Source organism: Cryptomeria japonica, chromosome 1 (assembly GCF_030272615.1).
Source record: "Cryptomeria japonica chromosome 1, Sugi_1.0, whole genome shotgun sequence".
Taxonomy (NCBI): Eukaryota; Viridiplantae; Streptophyta; class Pinopsida; order Cupressales; family Cupressaceae; genus Cryptomeria; species Cryptomeria japonica.
The window spans coordinates 558,599,835-558,618,190 of NC_081405.1; the positions used below are offsets into that span (position 1 = coordinate 558,599,835).

The 18,356-nt window shown below is 36.9% G+C and overlaps 1 protein-coding gene across 8 annotated transcripts in view; it reads left to right on the forward strand.

Moving 5' to 3' along the window:
* LOC131050094 (WPP domain-associated protein) overlaps positions 1–17,785 on the forward strand; it is a 79,531-nt gene extending 61,746 nt beyond the window's left edge. For 5 of the 8 annotated variants that reach the window (XM_057984236.2, XM_057984233.2, XM_057984239.2 and 2 more), the window contains 2 exons: positions 7,789–7,882; positions 17,374–17,785. The gene's annotated coding sequence lies outside the window, so the exon portion shown is untranslated. Of the gene's footprint in view, positions 1–7,776; positions 7,883–17,049; positions 17,109–17,373 lie in introns of all 8 variants that reach the window. The other 3 variants (XM_057984237.2, XM_057984235.2, XM_057984234.2) reach the window with 3 other exon arrangements.
* Positions 17,786–18,356: the final 571 nt, after the last annotated feature.

An 18,356-nucleotide genomic window follows, 5' to 3' on the forward strand; every position in this document is an offset into this window, starting at 1 on the left:
TTTCCTCATTTGAAGGATCCATTCTCTAGCAATTGAAGGAGCTTCTTGTGAAGTGAAAGTGCAGGTTATGTGAAGTCTTCAATCAGAAAATCAATCATTCATCAAGTCTTCATCAACCATTTTCATCATCAATTGAAGCTTTGAAGATATTGAAGAATAATAGGAGATCACCGATTGTTGATTGGCTTGTACCTCTCCCTTAGGGTTTGGTATGGTTTCATGTTATTTTCATATCTTTATATGAGCTCCACAACATTTGTTTTCAGATCTACATTATTGCTTTAGATCCATTATTGCATTTGTGATTTGAAGCATTCTCATTTACATTATGTTCATTTAGGGTTTATACTCAACATAAGGTAGAACTCTAATTTTGCATTCTAGCTCATTTAGGATCTTGTAAACACATGAGATTCTAGGACACACACACATTTCAACGTTTTATCAACTATTTGTGGAGGTGGAAATCACCAAAACAAGGGGTTTGACCAAGGCAAAACCCTATATAGCCACCCAAACACCATTTTTTCAAGTTGTAGGTGCAGGTACAAAAATATGATGGAGCAGCGAATTTCGGGAAAGTCAAAACTTGCAGGCATAGTCTTAGACCCAGAAACGGGCTCTAGATCCTTGGGACCGGGGTGCCCAGTGCCTTAGTCTAGGACCAGAGCGCCCAACGCCCTGGTCCTTTGCATTTTTGGGCATTCCGTGGTAGTTTGGCATCTCAGAGTCTCAGTTGGCAAATTCCAGAGTTTCAGATCAGAATAGTAACTAGGACCAAGGTGCTAGCGCCCTGGTCCTGTTGTGACGTTTTCACACATCGCCCCATTGCAAATGGGGATCCCCTTCTTTTTAGGCCCTCCCGTTTTTTTTGGCTTGTGTTTTGTGGTCTTTTCGCAGCAGTTTCGTCAGTCTATTTGCTTTGCAAGTGTTTGGGGGTCATATTGATTAAATCTGCTTTTTGTTTGAGCGAATTCGGCTAAGTCTAGGACTCGTTTTGTGAATTTTAGGGTTTTTGCCTTCTGTCCTAGATTTTAGGGGTTCCTGTTAGGGTTTCGGGAAAACTAAGCATACGACTGGAATCAGGACCCTTCAAGGGACCTCCCAGTAAAATTTGAGCCCAAACGGAGCAACTTTCTATTTTTAGAAAGTCCCTATTTTTTAGGGATTTTTCTGAGTCCTGGAATGTCGCCATTTTGCCAAAAATCAAACTTACTATTTTTAGTAATTTCTATTTTTAGTAAGTTTCTATTTATAGTAAGTCATTCCTGCGTCCTGTTTTAGGCTCCAACTCTGACATTTTGGAAAGTTTCTATTTTGGGAAAGTCTATTTGTGGCAGGATCAAGCTAGCAGACAACGAAGAATCAACATGCACAATCACTTCTAAATCTGGAAAGTTGAAAGCAGACAGGCAGGGGTCTAAAATGGCTAAGTATGAGAATCATCCCTGAAGTGGAAGGCACAAAATTGTTCTGAGTCTGGAAAATCCACCTTCAAAATCCCAAAGTGGCATCTCCGCACAGACAGTGGTCAAAATTTGGCTAAGTTTGGATCTCCTATTCCAGAAGAGGAAAGCAAGCATGATCATCCAAGTCCAGAAATTCACATCAATCCACCAATGTCATTCTAATCCGAAAATGGCCTGAAATTTGACTAAGTCTGGAAATTTGGAAGATCTTCCAAAATCCAGAATTTGCATTATAATTCCTATGGACCTGAAACCACTCTCAAACATCCTGAAAGTATATATGAAATATAACTTAAAGTATAAGAAAGGAAAAAGACATATTGAAGAGGCATATATATATCCTGACGAAGAGCCTGAAATAGTGGAAAAATCCACCTCTCCATGGACATCTCCAAAATGCGCCCAAGTATGGGCTAGGGCGCTAAAACCAAGAAGTAATTCACAAGTGCAATAATCCACCTCTCCATTGACAGAGCCAAAATGCGCCCAGGTTTGGGCTGGAGCGCTGAATCCAAGAAGTCATTCACAGAGAGAAAATTCATGAATCCTTGGCGTGGTAAAAAAAATTTCGTCCAAGCAAAGAATTCAAAATTCTGCCTAAGGCACGGAATCCAAGGAGTCAAGGAGGAATAAAAAGAAGAATTCCCCTCGGGCGAATTTTTAGTTATGCTATTTTTAGACATCAAATCCCGGCCAAATATGGAAATTTTTATAGATTCAGAATCGGGGTGAAATTCTTCATCCAATGAACCTGGCTCCTAAATTTTAGGAGGATCCCCAAAAATAGGGATGTTGAAAAGGAGACATGTGAAAATTTGGCTAAGTGATGGAAATTCCTTCCTTCAGGACATAATTCCAGGAAAGGTTAAAAATTGACTAAGTGTTGGAAATTCCTTCCTTCATGACAGAGTTCCTGAAAAAGGTGAAAATTTGGCTAAGTATTGGAAATTCCTTCCTTCAGGGCAGAATTCCAAGAAAGATGAAAATTTGGCTAAGTATTGGAAATTCCTTCCTTCGGGACAAAATTCCAAGCAAGGAAGAAATACACCCAGGGATGAATTGAACATAAAATTTCTAAGGCAAGGAAGGAATCAGGGATGAATTGAACAAGAAATTTCCCCTCCAGGGAAAAAATTGAAAAATCCATTCTCGGGCATCAAATCACATCCAAATTTCAAAAGTTTTACAGATTTGGATTCGTAGGAGAATTTTCTCTCTCTTGGACCGTGGAACCCCAATTTGGAAGTTTTCCTAAAAAATAGGAAATGTGCAGAATTGATAAAAAAAACCTTCTTCAAGCAAGGAAAGTTGAGGAGACTCAAAGAAAATTCTTCCTGAATCGAATTTTCCCTCCAACAATTCCAGATGTGCAGGAGCGGATATACGACGGCAGAGTCCATTTGCATGGCGAGGATCTATTGAACGCATGGCAGTATGGTGGCACTTTCATTGCCGGAATATTTGACCAAATGGCAACCTGGTCATTGCATGTTGAATTTATGGTAGATTCCTTTTGCATGCAGCCGCCGCATGTGGAAATGATGGAGCATTTATGACATAATGGGGTGATTTTTGCATGGATGAATATTCAACGCATGTTGGGCAAATTTGAAGGAGGTGGTGCATTTAATGCGCAGTGGATGCTATTTTGGGTACTTTTGAATTTGTTGTATATGGGCATGATGGGTTATTAATTGGAGATTCCCACCTTGTTGCATCATGTGTGGAGAATCTTTTAGGGAAAACCCTAATTAGGGTTTGCATGTAATCATGGCCCGAGGCCTATATAAAGTGGTGACCCCCTGATTTGTAAAGGAGGGAGCTTTGTATGAAATTGTTGCGATAAGTTTTTGAGAAAATAATAGTGAAACATTGTTCTCTGATGGTGTCCACTTAAATTATTTTTTCAAAGCTTGCATGGTTTCACCTTCCTCGCTTAGATTAGAAATAGTAAAGTGCTTTGATTTCAATGGAGAATGTAATGGTGTTTGATGAATTTCCATGGTTCATACTTTTTGCATCTTGCTGATTGTAAGTTGCAGTGTAAAGTTAGTCTGAGCCCCCTAAATTCGTGCTAAGTTCGATTGTGGATAGTCATTTGGATTGCGTCGTGTTGGGTATTCAAATGTACTTTCTCGATATGAAAATCCTCCAACATCCTCAGAAGATTGCACCGGTTCCTGCGGAGTTGTAGTTTATCTTGGCGAAGCAGAGCTTGGTTTATTTGGAATTTATCCACCAGAGCACTATTCATTGTTATCACTGCCCTTAGGAATAGATTTAGATCCTTCTGAACCCTTTCCCTTTTACTTTCAGTTCATTTTATTTCATTCGAAGCAGCAGCATTGCAGAGCCATATCCGATGATAGAGTTCCAGCCACAACAAAGAAGTGAAAGAACGATGCACACGTAAGGCCCCTTGGATTACCAGCAATCACATCAGCCAACTGAGTCACGTCCACGCATCGAAGGAACCTTGGAGTCGATTGTTTGAACTTCTTGCAATCTTAGCATGCAATCGTACTTTGATCAAGAGAGAGTGAAGTGACCGTTAGGCAACTTTATTCTGTGTTCGACTCTGTCATAAAAAACACGTCAATAGGTCCGACTTAATTCAGCTTAGTTTTTGGTGACATGTGCACATCTGAGTTTCATTCCCTGTTCTATAGTTTATATATCAGTTTCAGTTCTGCATTTTTCTGTTATTTCAGTTTATGTCATCATTTTTCCCTAAAGATATTCCTTGACTCTCTTTCATAAGAGGAAGTCAAAGTGAATCATCTCCTTAGGAGCTTTTGTATTCCAATGTGTGAATGAGAGTGGGATTAGGTCCTAGTTACCCGATTCCATTTTCACCCTATACAACCAGTAATAAGGCAAAACAAGGAAATATATTCCTTTACAATAGACCACAAGGTCGAATACAATGAAAACATAAGGACAAATCATCAAGACCAACATGACAGAAGCTCTTGACATTTGTCTCCCTCGAGCACACTACGGGCAAGAACACTGTCAAAGTACTCATCCATCCAACCACAATATTTTTACTTCCATGGAATTCTTTGTGACATGAAGAATACTTGTCCTAGCATGAGGACACCTAGCAATGTGCTATTGGCAAGAGTAATGGAATTTATGTAGTATGATATATCTACATCTAACTCTAATGTAACAATATCATAATTTTCAAACAGAACAAAGAAGATACCAAAATTCAACCATGTGTCTATTCTTTAAATCAAGGAATATTTTCGCCACACAATGTTTCATGAACTATCACATATCCTTTAGTATAGAGGCGAATGATAATGGATCGAAACATTTGAATAATAAGCACAAACTTTGCAAATCTATCTGATAACTTGGTTAGAAGGTAATTTTGCAATTCAATCATATAAAAGTATAGAGCATACAAGTGCATACAAGAGGATTTAGGCATTATTTCCAGCTACATGTCATCCCCATTCCTAGGATCTAATATTTTCCTAGTTCTTTTCAAACACTTAATTCTAACCTTCCCCAAGATCAAAAGTGTTACACATAATGATATTTTTCTATATATATTAATGAAAACTATAACGTGAATAAAGTCAAGCATTGTCATAGTTCATACATACACAATTGCTATCGCACATAATCATGTGAAGAAAAATTTGGATGTAGATGTTAGCTTCCTTACTATCATTTATTTTCATGCAAAGAATGTCTATTCATTAATGCAATAGAATACCCTGCAAGATTAACTTTTCCATTTATAATAATTCCCTCTATCACTCTTTTTCACTTGATAAGTACTATATTAACATTCAGGCCAATTTACATATTAGCAATGGTTATGCATATCTAAACTTGGTCACTATAACATTGAAATAAAACTATCATTTCTTTAATACAATATTCACTAATGGAAATCCTAATATGCATCATCTATAGTTTCATTCCTTAATAAATCAAGTGAAAATAATAATATACACATATATGAAATATGATGTAACCTCTATATATTTATATATGCAAATGAATCTATTGAAGAGTGATCATTCCTCTTCTCAAGGTACCATAACTAAATAGAGGGGCTTAAATATTTCAAAGATTATAAGAATTAATTAATTGCAAAGACATACTTAGCTTATAGTAATGCTTCATATTACTATTTAAAAACAATTTGTTGTATCAAAACATGAAGAATCACAAGTTATATTTTCGCTTACCTAGGTTTAGATAATCAAATATCCATTTCCTAAGTAATCTCTTACACTAGATGGTAGAAAAAAAAAGGTATAAGAGAAATAAGAAAACCTAATTATATATATATATATATATATATATATAGCCTTTCTATAAATCGGCCTAGCTACCAATCGCATGCACAACATTGTTATTCAAGATGCATTACTTAATACTTGTATTCAGATTTAAATTTCCCCAAATATGCTTAAAATATTCTATCTACATGCCTGAAGAATGTAAAAACTTAGTTGAAGCATGCAAACCTTTTGATAGATTGTGTCAAGGAAAAAGAAAGATTCTAAAAATGCGTTGAAGATAAACACAAAAAGGGGAGTTATATTGAAGGGACTTGAGAACTATAAGAAAATGCAAGTCATAGGTGAGAAGAGGAATTTTATAAACCTGCACCAATATCAGCTCTGCAAGTATAAAAAGGCTTTTGATGTGCCAACTGTTTAAGAGCTCCAAGTGACGTAGAGCAATGGAAAGGAAATGGTTGCAGAATAAGAACAAAGTGGTTTTAGTACCCAAAATCAAGATCAAGTTTCTCAAGTAAACTGATTTGAGATACATGATAATCTAGTTATGTAATGTTTATATGTACATTATGTCTTAGATCTAATGGTCAATAGCTAAGAATCTTGAACGGTTTGATAGTAAGCTACAGCAATGACTTTCTATGGATTACATCATTTGCAGTTAATTCGTTAAAATGGATTTGTTGAAAAGGCTTTAGAAACTTAAATGCAAACTAATTGGTAAACAAATGGATGCAAAGGGAAAGCATTAGCTTTGTCACCTACTCACTATGACTAAGAGATGATTAGTTTAGGAAGGGCCGATTTCAAATGAATATATTGGCATTCATATAGTACTGAGGAAAGTCGATATACATGTTTATTACATTGTTTATCACAGGGTGATAAAATCAACAATTTATCTTGAAAGAAAAGCCTTATTCAGAAATTAATAGACTATAGGATGGAGTGGAGAATTCTGCATGTATGCAATATGGATTGAGTTTTATTTCCTTGGAACCAAAATCAAATCATTTTAAAACCAAAAAGAATAGAATTTAAGGGATTTGTTTACATACCAATTTTTCACAGACATAGAGGAGATGAAACAATTTTGCCTTGTCCTCCTCATTCTCTCATCTCTACTCAATCCTCCTCTAATATTTCCATCTTTTCTCCATTCATTCTCAATCTTCTCAGCTCACAAAAAATGTTAAACTTCTCTCTCCATCTGAAAACGAGGGATTTAAATATGGGGCTCTTTTGCATAACCTTGGGGGCCCTCTTAAGATGGAAATAATCGGGCTTTTATGGTGGCTTGTGTGGAGAGTACCTCCATTATTCCCTCCCCCCATGTGACCTGATATGGGTTATCTTAAACATTAAGCATTAGCCACAACGAGAGAATTTCTGACAGTTGTTGATGATGCAATGGCTCAGGAAAGCATGCAACATGAGGAAGCTTCAGCTAAGACCCCTATATATAAGTCACTATCACAGGTTTTAAAAGAGATAAAATGGTAACATTATAGCATTGTGGTTAGTTACAAGGATTCCTCGATGCAACGATGTGAATAGACAAGTGCAGCACAAAAGTTGAGGAATACCAAAAATGCCCTTGGAGACATGCATACAATAAATGAATAAAATGTGGTCATGGGAGTTAATACATGCATGCAAAATGTAATAACAATAAGTTGAAATGCATGCCTAATGGTCCGCTTATTTTCTCTTTTTGTTCCCTCCATCACCGAACTAATCATGCCATAAAATGCACCTGCTCCTCTTCTATGTAACTGCCTTATTTAAAGAATATCCACTCCCCCAAAACAGTTGGTTACGAAAAAATTAAGTATGCACATTTTAGTGCTCAATGCTGATATTTATTATCACAAATTAAAATCCTGCTATTAATTAACAAAATGAAATTAAATAATTCAAATAGAGTATTAAATATCTATAGAATTATAAATAAAGGGTTGTGACACATTTTCATGTAGTTCATTCTCTATGTTACAGGTGCTTGAAACTGGAGTTTTAATCAGTTTTGTATGAAGTTTGCTTTACAGGTACATACATGCTGCTGGATTGGATGCAAGATTGAGGAAATTTTATGTATTGTAACGTTTTTGAAGAATAAGACAGATTTGCTGTCTTTGCTTGGTGAGTTATTACCTGAAAGGGTTTTCTCCACGTAAATCTTCATTTTATGCGTGTGGCTTTTGAGTTGTATTATTCTTTGTAGTTTGTGTCATTTTTCCATTGTTATTTTACAGTTCAGATTTCTCATTTCTGATTTGCAAGTTAAATCAGATTTCCATATTGTAACAGTTACCTTCATTTCTAATAGTTTGGTTAACCTGTCTCAGCATTTCTAGCTGTTTGATACTGTTAATCACAATTTAATAAATCAGAGGATACTATTGATGTTATGGATATCTCATTTCCAAAGTTTAGCACATTAATTTAAAGTACTAAAACTAATTGTAGAATATATACCAAGGCTGGATAGCTCCACAATTAAATAAGAGTTATGGGAAAATAAATTCACATTAGCCTGATATCTGAAGTGTAGTCCCTGGGTGTTCCTAGTACTATACATTCATTGTGCTCATAGGACAAATGACATTTTATGGCCAAAATTCAACATTACATAACTAAAATACTGAATCTTTCTGTAGGATATTTACCAAGATGAGATAACTTAATATCTGATATGATAAAACGATATTGGGAAAATTTCAAACCATTCACAATGATTTTAATACCAATTGGAGTATTGGTTGGTAGTTGCAACAATTGATTTAGACAGATGTCTTTCATTGACTTTGTTTAACATTATTTAGACAACTGGCTTGAATTGACTTTGTTTAATATTAGATGTTTCCTGACATCACCCGGATACATCAATTTTAAGGTCAGGCCATTTTCAAAGAATCAGCCGGTGTTTGGTTGAATAAAATGATGAGCTACCTAATCAACCTTAGGAACTATTAGATTGACACTTTTACAAGGCTATATAAGCCTATGTAAAATTCACCTTTTATATATAGTTCATTTGCTCCCCGAGAGCCAGCCTTTGAAAGAGTAAAATGATGAGCTACCTAGTCAACCTTAACAACTACTAGATTAACACTTTTACAAGGCTATATAAGCCTATGTGAAATTCTCCTTTTATATATATTTTAATTGCTCCCCATGAACTCATTGGGTCCTTTTAAACATCTATAGGACCCTTGTTTCAGAAGCAGCTTGTGATTATTTATTGAATTACGCTAGAACACACTATAATACTATAAGCTGGAATGTTACAATTTGAAGACATCGATCAGAAGGGACTCGAGTCTTAGACAATAGAAGGCCCGTAACTTTGAGCTTTAAAGTTACAATAAAAGGGTCCTTTGAATGTAACTACTTTTTGGCTTATCAAATTTCTCAAAAAGCAACAAAGGGCCATAAAAATTCAACATAAATATGTGTTAGATTTTGTGTAAGCAATAGCGTCACAAGAGCTTGGAATCCATTTCTTCGAATTCGATTACCATGTAAACGGGGAATCACTCTTTTGGCTAATTTATAAAAATATTCCTATAAAACCATAAAAGTTAATCAATAAAAGGGTACTTTGAATATGATTAATCTTTGGCTTATTAAATGACTCAAAGTAACAAATTGCCACAAGCCTTCAACATAAAATTTGTGTGTTGTCTTGTTTGGTCATAGGACTTTAAGGTTGGCATGAAGGAATGTGTGTTAGACTTCTGGCTAGCAATAGCATTACGAGATCTTTGAACCTGCTGCTTGGAATCTTATTAGCATATGTAAAAGGGGCAATGAATCACTTGGCTAATTCATAAAGAATATTCCTATAACATTTGTGATCCTTAATAAGAATATCAGTCAAGACTTCATGATGACCAAACCAAAATTATAATAAATTCAAGTGCATGCTTAATTATGTGACTCAAGATGACAAAATACCACAACAGGAAATACCATAAGACAAAAGTACAATATCAGCAAAGATCCAGATTTAGCATCAGATGCCTGCCACTATGAACCATCAATTTTTACTCGCTTTCTTTAGCAATGAATGTCTCCTTTCTTGGAATGTCAGGCTAATATTGAGCTACGAGGACAGAGTGGAGACACCTCTCACTGAACCTCCACCGCCGTCGAGATGCCACTAAGACGATAGGGACGATGAGACGTCCCAGGGACTCCCAATAGTCCCTTGGCCATCCTAGGGATGCCTAGAAGTCTCCGATAGCCCCCACTTAGAAACTCGGACCTCAAACAAAAAATGGTGAAAATTTTGTGAAAACGGCATCTTTGTCCACAAGTCAGTCTCATTCTCTTCATCAAAATATATACATGAAATAAAAGTCACATTTCAATATCTTTCTTATATTTTAACTTATATTTCATGTATATATTGGCAAGATGTTTGAGAGTGGTTTCAGATCTCTAGGAGTTATAATGCAGATACTAGGTTTTAGAAGATTTATAAATTTTCAGACTTAGTCAAATTTCAATAATCAACAAACTCCTATCAGCATTCTCTCACTCCCTATATCTCACTCTCTTTATCTCCCCCAAACTCCAAACCTATCTCTGTCCCTATCACTCTTCCTCTATCCCTCTCTCCACCTCTCTCTATCTCACTCTCTTCTCTAGACCCCAAGATTTAGACCTATCTCTCTACACAGACCCCCACAAGGGTGCTACCCTCAATCTCGTTTTGGCGTTGCTCCCAAACCCCCATCAAACTATAAGTCTAAGCAAGTAATATGCCAATAATGAATCATGATCATAATAATCTACATAATACATATCCCTTGTTGCAAATCTCTGCATATTCATAAGCCAAAGCCACAGTCAAGACCCCACAAGGGGTACTACCCCTTGACCCCAAACCTCCACCCACCATTCTTATTGTTTATGCAATTGTTTCCATGTTTTTTATGTTTATTAGTTTAGAACTTTAAACTTCACTTAGTACGCCAAAGTTTCATTTGCAATTCTTATACTTTCTTGGTTTTCACTTTGTTCCCAAAGTTCCAATATTCTGCCCACCATTGTTAATGTTCAAATATCAAATTTTCCATGCAATCATTTTCATGTTTTTAATGTTTATTAGTGTAAACTTTAATAGTGTGGCAAAGTTACATTTGTAGTTCTTATACTTATTCCTTAAACATCTTTTTGTAGTTCTTATACCGAGATCCAAACCTTGAAGAAGCAGAAAACCCTTGTCATTGTCAATTAGCCACAGTGACCAACGCCTTCTTGGTGAAATTCCAGGGAGATGATCTGTAGGGCATCCTACTCCAAAAACCATTCACAAAATTTGCATGGGACATCTTCAAGTCAGTGGCACCTATCCACATAGACTACCACTTTCAAGCTCAAATTGTAGACACGGGTTCCTTTTTGAATCCCATTTCCAAATTTGTCTTCAGAATTTGCATATTTGTTCTATAGCTTACTATTTATGCTAATTATTGTCAAATTTGCATCTTTATATCTAGTTCTTGCATTTTTCAATCTCTAATCGTATCCAATCGATCAAATAAAAAAAGAACAATCAATCCACAAGTGTCCAACTCTCATAAGGGGTTGAAGTTGGGCCTAATTGGTTGTTTTCCAATGATAATGTTTGGAAATGATTTCTAGTTTGCATCCTTAGGCTATATCCCTATTTTCCACCATTACACTTACTTCCAATCACTCTAGAGGAAGTTGATCCACAATACACTTGGATCACCGAGGTAGAGAATCTTGTCTTCAAAGAGGAACTTGCATGGGTTTGATCAAAGGGATCTAGGGGTAGAGATAGTAGCCATGGAAAAGGAGGAGGATAGAGCATGAGCAAACCTATTGGATGTTGGTGTCACTAATACACAAGCAAATATCTTGACCACCTGCAATACTCTCACAAAGTGCCAAAATAACCAAATACTTAACAACCCAACCATGCAAATAACAATTTGATACCTTAAATAGATGAAGTAGGTGGCTTGTGTGGGTCTAGTAATTCCTTTTTTGCTGCTGTTCAAAGACAAACCAGGCTGGCATTCAAGCTGATAATGCTCTGTAAACATTTATTAAAATAGCACATACTCCCAAACTAATTCTTCATATAGGTCACACTCACTTAACACTCCAAACACATCCAGCTATAAAAAAGTAACAATTGCAGATCTGAAAACAATATCCAGCAATCAATTGCAGTAGGTGCCACAACACACCAATTAGCCTCAGGAAGAGCCTGGAAATTAGGCTAATTGTGCACAAGTCACTTTACTAAAAATGAGAACATTACAAGGGATGCCAAGATGGAGAAGTCTAAAAGCTTGGTGGAGACCAAGGAAAGATTGGACTTAGGCAGGAAGGCATGTTGAGACGAGGAACTTTGAAACTCCGCAAGATTTGCAACCTACGACATTCGGAGATACGACTAGAAAATGTTCCACATTTAGAATTTTTGGGATCTATGAGGCTAGGTTCCATCAGGCTTAGCTTGCTAAAGATAGAAAATGGCCTTTTGTTCCACAATGTACAAACATAAATTGATTGAAAAGGGGACATTATGCAATCAAAGGTGAAACTGCAAGCTAAACTGTTGGAACTAGATGATTCACGCATCAACTAAAGATGATAGGATTGTCCCTTTCAGCAAGGTTGGTTGCTACTTTTCCTAGGGTAGTAACTTGGGCCACCTTAGCAACTTTAGGGTCTCATGGGTGCCCCTACAAATGTAGATGTAGAATCTTAGTTTTAGAGGAGATCAAGAATGTGCAGGCTAAGTATGTGGTTTGCAAGGACGTTGAACCCACGAGGGAGGGTCCTAGAAACACAAGTGGACTTCTATCAAGGTGAAGAAGTTGTGAGGAGATGTGATTCATGCCATGTGGGATGTGAGATGGATTTCCAAATCATCATTGGAAGATCCACATCCACACAAATATGTGCTAAAGAGAGATCATTTTCTTTAGGAGGAGCCCAAGTCTTGTATGTTTCAAAAGCATTGCTATTATTCTTACCAAAACTGACACCTGGAGGGTTTCTCCTCTGTTTGATAAAAAAATGGTCTAGTAATTTAGGTAGAGACTGCTCAATTCTTTCTCTTCTTTTTCTTACAGGTTGCAATGAAGAAGTCCCTTCCACGTAGGGAAATATCAATATCCCCTTGATTATGGTCTCCATTCCACATCTATTAAGTTAGTCAGCAATTTATAAGAGGACCAAACAACTAAGCAACTTTGTTAATTCCCCCACAGGGATGTCAACAGAGGAAGCATCGTCCATTTCTAAACTGGATGAGAAGTTTGGATGCCAAATTCCTGGAGAGAGAACTGCAACAGTTGAGGGGGTAGGCTGTAGCATTGCAGTATGAAGGGGGAGCCTTTAAAGCAGCTGTGCAAGTAGCAAAAAAATGACAAGTAGCTTTGTTGATTCCATCACAGGGATGTCAACAGAGGAAGCATCGTCCATTTCTAAACTGGATGACACTTGAGGAGGTAGGTTGTAGCATTTCAGTATAAAGGGGGAGCCTTTAAAGCAGCTGTGCAAGTAGCAAAAAAATGACAGCTAAAAACCCATCAAGCATCCAGAAATTTGAATCAGCATTAAGACCAACAAAAGCAGATAGGTTTTGCAAAAGACAGATAGAAGCAATTGACTCCCAAAAAACCATAAATGCAGAAGACAGACCAAAAATACCAGTGAAATCTTTAGGCAAAAGATGTAAAAACAGAGGTAATGTCAAATTTTCTGTAAGAGTAGGTTAGATGAATCACTAAATGGATGATGGGAGCGATCTGCCTGGCAATTGCCAAATCCTAAGCCGCAAACTGCCCATTTTGATTTTCATTTGGATATTACATGTTATTATCTGATGCTCGTAACACTTCTTTTAACCCTAACTCTACTCAAGGTAATTTCCAGGAATTCTTTCCAATAAGCAGTTATTGGCATCTCTTGGATAACTTTGTTCTTTGCATATTATAATGATTAACCAATTAAGCAATGTTGGTTTCTATTTCTCAAACTGAATCATAAAGATCCCAAACCAATCCTTGGAGATTTGTATTCCAACATTTGCACGATATCATGGATATCTCTTTGCGTTAAAGCAAGGGTGAAATGGTAGTACAAAATAGAGATCTTATAGTGAGGATTTTCAATTAAGTATAACATAATCATAGACACACATGGAGTAGACATGCTGGAAACACATTAGGTATGAACCAAACACGGAGCATACACGCAAATACACATATTGTTAGATCCCTTCTTTATGACTAGAATGCTTCCATTGATTTATTTTTACCTTTTAGGCTGGCAGGATCAAGGAAGAAAAAAAGAAGTATTTGGATCTGCAAAAGGCAAGTGCATCAAAGAGTTTGTTAGGAGCTAGGAAGGGGGCCTAACCTCACCTTACTACTCCCGTGAGCCTGGAAGGGGGCTTAACCGCGTCCTTGCTGCCTATATTTCACGTAGAGCCAAAAAGAGGGCCTAACTTCACCATTTTGCTCCTAAGTTACCGGTTCGAGTTCGACAACTCGAACCCAGTTCGTGGGTTCGGGAATATATATATATATATATACATACATACATACATATATGTGTATATATATATGTGTGTGTGTGTGTGTGTGTATACACACACACACATATATTATATGTAAAAATTTAAAGAAATATTCAGAATTTTAAAACTAAATACATTTAAGAGTATGCTACTTCATCAGTGATCAATGCGTGATGAAAACACAATGATAGAAGGGGTGCTTTTAGGGTTTTTAATTGCAAAAGAAGGTCAAAATTGTGTTTTTGTTATGTTTTGGCACTCAACACCTTTGGCTATGCCCAGGTTTGTACCTCGGTTCGTCCCTGGCAAACCCAAACGCTTGGGTACGAACCCATTGTTAGTTTTTGGTAATCAGATTGGCAGAAGTTAGCAGAAAATAAGCATGCAAGGTAAAGTAAGCATATAATAGCATACCACACAAGAACACAGCAGCACCCTGGGAAAACCTCCCTCTTGGAGGTGAAAAACCCAGCAAGAATAACTCAGATCTGATTACTAATAGTCGCAAAACCAGATTACAATTTAACCCTTATAGGGTACACATCAACTATAGCAAAACTTATCTGAATCTGGAAGACAGAGTGTATATGCAGGTCACTGTCAATCTGAGACAGAATTTGGCAGCCTTGACATACTTCAGAAGCCCTTGAAGAAGTTCAGCAGCCTAGGATGGTATTCGCTCAACCTTGAGGATGATCACCCAGCTTGAGAACTGCAATTCGCTGCCTTAGACGGATTTGCCAGTGCAGATATAATTCGGTTGTATATGCAACAGTTCGCTGACCTTGATTGTACTTCGCTGATCACAGAAGTAGTTCGCTGATAGGATATATTCGCTGAGTGAGAGATATATATGTAATGATTGAAGCCTTGTATTTATAGGCGACTTAGCCCTTTAACTTTCCCAAGTCGGCTTGCAAGAATATTATGCCAAGAGTTTTACATGTTACAATTATGTAGGTCAAGGTCTAATTACAAGCTACATATTTGATAGGTCTTGCCCCATAACAATTACATAATACATAAGTTGAACGCCCAAATAGGGCCTGCCCTATTGTTATAAGTTACAATGGGGCCTAGCCCAATTACATGAATAACTTAAACTAGAATCCGATTCTAGCTACATATTTCAACACCCACGGTGAACCCAGGGCGAACCCCACATGAACCCGAACTCGGGCGAACCCAGTTTGAGTACATGGACGAAAACAGGTGAACCCGGTAGCTTAGTTCTGCTCCCATGAGTCAAGGGGGTCTAACCCCATCTTGCTCCTCGTAAGCCACTTAGAGCCAAAGAGGGCCTAACCCCACCTTTCTACTCCCATGAGCCAGGAAGGGAGCTTAACCCCGCCTTGCCACTCATAAGCCACTTAGAGCCAGAAAAAGGACCTAACCCCACCTTTCTGCTCCCATGAGCCGAGAAGGGGGCTTTATTTCTCCTTGCCGCTTATAATCCACTTAGAACCAAAAAAAGGGCCTAACCCCATCTTTTTGCTCCCATGAGATAGGAAGGGGTCTTAACTGCACCTGGCTGCTTGTATTCCACTTAGAGCCAGAAAGAGGGCCTAACCTCACTTTTTTGCTCCTGTGATCTGGGAACAGGGCCTAACCCCCGCCTTGCTGCTCATAAGCCACTTAGAGCCAAGAATAGGGCCCAACCCCACCTTTTTGCTCCCATGAGCCGGGAAGGGGGCCTAACCTCACCTTGCTGCTCATATGTGTGTCATAAATTTTCTCCAATATGCTTCAAACATTAGCTCAATATGTCCCATAGATCTGCTCCAATATGCTTCAAAACAAATTTGAAATACTCTTCATATTTCTCTACTCTATGACTGCTCTAGATCTGCTCTAATATGCTTCAAGGACCTGCTCTCGAAGTCCCTTTGGATTTCATCATAAACCCTCTTTTACATCTGCTCTTAACTCTTGCTATAAGTAGGAAAGATATTCGTTAGTTGCTTTAACTACTGTTCATCCCTCAGGCTGCTAGGAACGAGACTCTATTACCAATTGTAATGTCCCCAATTTGAGATTTAACCAATTAGTTTATATTGCACTATGGCTGTATGGTGTGAACCTTATTTACTGAGATCAGATTTCTCTACTTTTTTGATTGATTTATTCTTATTCTGGTCAGATGCCTTACCTTGCTTCGATTGCCACTATGTTTACTAGACCACCAACTGCTATGTATTCGGTAATGCAGACCACTTATGAATCAATCTGCCTTAAAAGCACAAACTAGCATTATAGGATTCCATATTTGTCATAACAATTATTTCCAGAACTATAGTATTTTCTGCTAATCTTATTGTGTGACAAACTCAGTCTATTCTGCTCCTTTTATCAGATCAAATTTTCCAATTGATATGTTCTCTCCTCCATGAAGAGAGGCATCCCTTGTAAAGATGGTGTCCTTCCAAATAGACGTAACTCTTCTTAAATAATTATTTCTACCTCTTCAAATTATATAGCTGCCTTCTTATATTTTTATCTGCTCTTTCTAATGATTTTCCTTAATTTTCTAAAAGCTTCCTTTTATTCCCTTCCTCTTTTCTGCCCCTTTCAAATGAATTCTTCTCCCTTTTATATCTCATGTTTGAGGGAGTCACAACTCTTCATAGCACGCCTCTTGACTTTTCATTAAACTTAATTAACTTGTAATTATAGTATATTATATTTTAATTTAATTATTATTATATCCTATTTCAGAAAATGATTTTTTTGACAGGCTACTCACTGTTGCCTTACCATTGTCATGAAGAAAGAGACAACAGCTAACAAAGAGGGGTAAAGGGTTAAGATCTATCTTAGTTGAAGTTAACAATTGCTGACAAACATTCATGTCTTTGAATCTGTAAATCTCAATATTGGAAACTTTCCTCTCATATTAAAGTTATAGTTTGGACTTCTGACAATGATTATATTTGAAGTCTATGTTATTAGACTCTCTTTGAATTTTTCTTATTTCTTTCAATGATACATGTTTTTTCATTCTGGGTTCTACTGAAGTCATATAATGTTGACTCCATGTATTTGTTTACTGAATCTACAGATTCTTATTCTTGTAATTATGAGATTCACAATTGTTCATGACGATTTGGAGATTAAACTTTGAGACAGTCATGGATGTGAGGTTTGGGCTGTTCTCAGTAGGCTTGGTCTATTATTCTTTTTCTTACGAAGGCATTCAATGTACATAGGAAGAGGATTACTATATTTCTGGCTAGCAAATGCAATGCAAAGGGCACCAAATTCTTTGTAAAGATTCCTTTCAAATTCATTATTGATTATTATATGTCAAAAAGAGTTTGAACTGTCAGAGAAAAGAATCCAAGATGCCCGCTTGTTTGGGTTGAGTTCTCCTCTCTTGACGTAAAAATGTATTTTATAATTAGTTGGCACATTTATAGTTTGCATGACCATGGTGGCCATATTTTATTTAATTTTTGTTCTCAGATTTGTCATTCATTATGTTATTTCAGCTCAGTCAAACAAATTTCTTGGTGAAACATTTAAGAATGTATTTTCTTTTCTTGGTCGTTTGCCCCTACTGTGGTATCAAATAAAATTTTCCTCCAAGCAGGTAACTGTGCCCAACATATATTTTGCTCTCAATTGATTGTAGTTTAACTTTGGATTTGTATGAATAGACAATTTAGATGCACAGAACAATAGAAGTGATAATTACGACACTCTTTCCTCGACAACCTGGAGTTAAGGGACTCCAGAGTCCAGACCCATAGAAAAGTGGTTGGTAAAGGTATTATCTACCACACCCTGATACAGTTAGGAGTTATACCATGACTGGTAAACGAGTCAGTTTAACACAGCTGAGTGCTTATTGCCTAGCCAATGAAGAATTGTCATCACCATTTTTTCACATAATTTATATGATTTAAAGAAAATATACTGTAGTGAGCTAAAATTTACCTTGTAGGATCTTGTACAGAAATCTGCCATCAAACCTTGTATCCTTTTGGCTTCGTACATAAGGAGAAGATTCTCTTCCACATTTTTTTCACTCAATAGACAGGT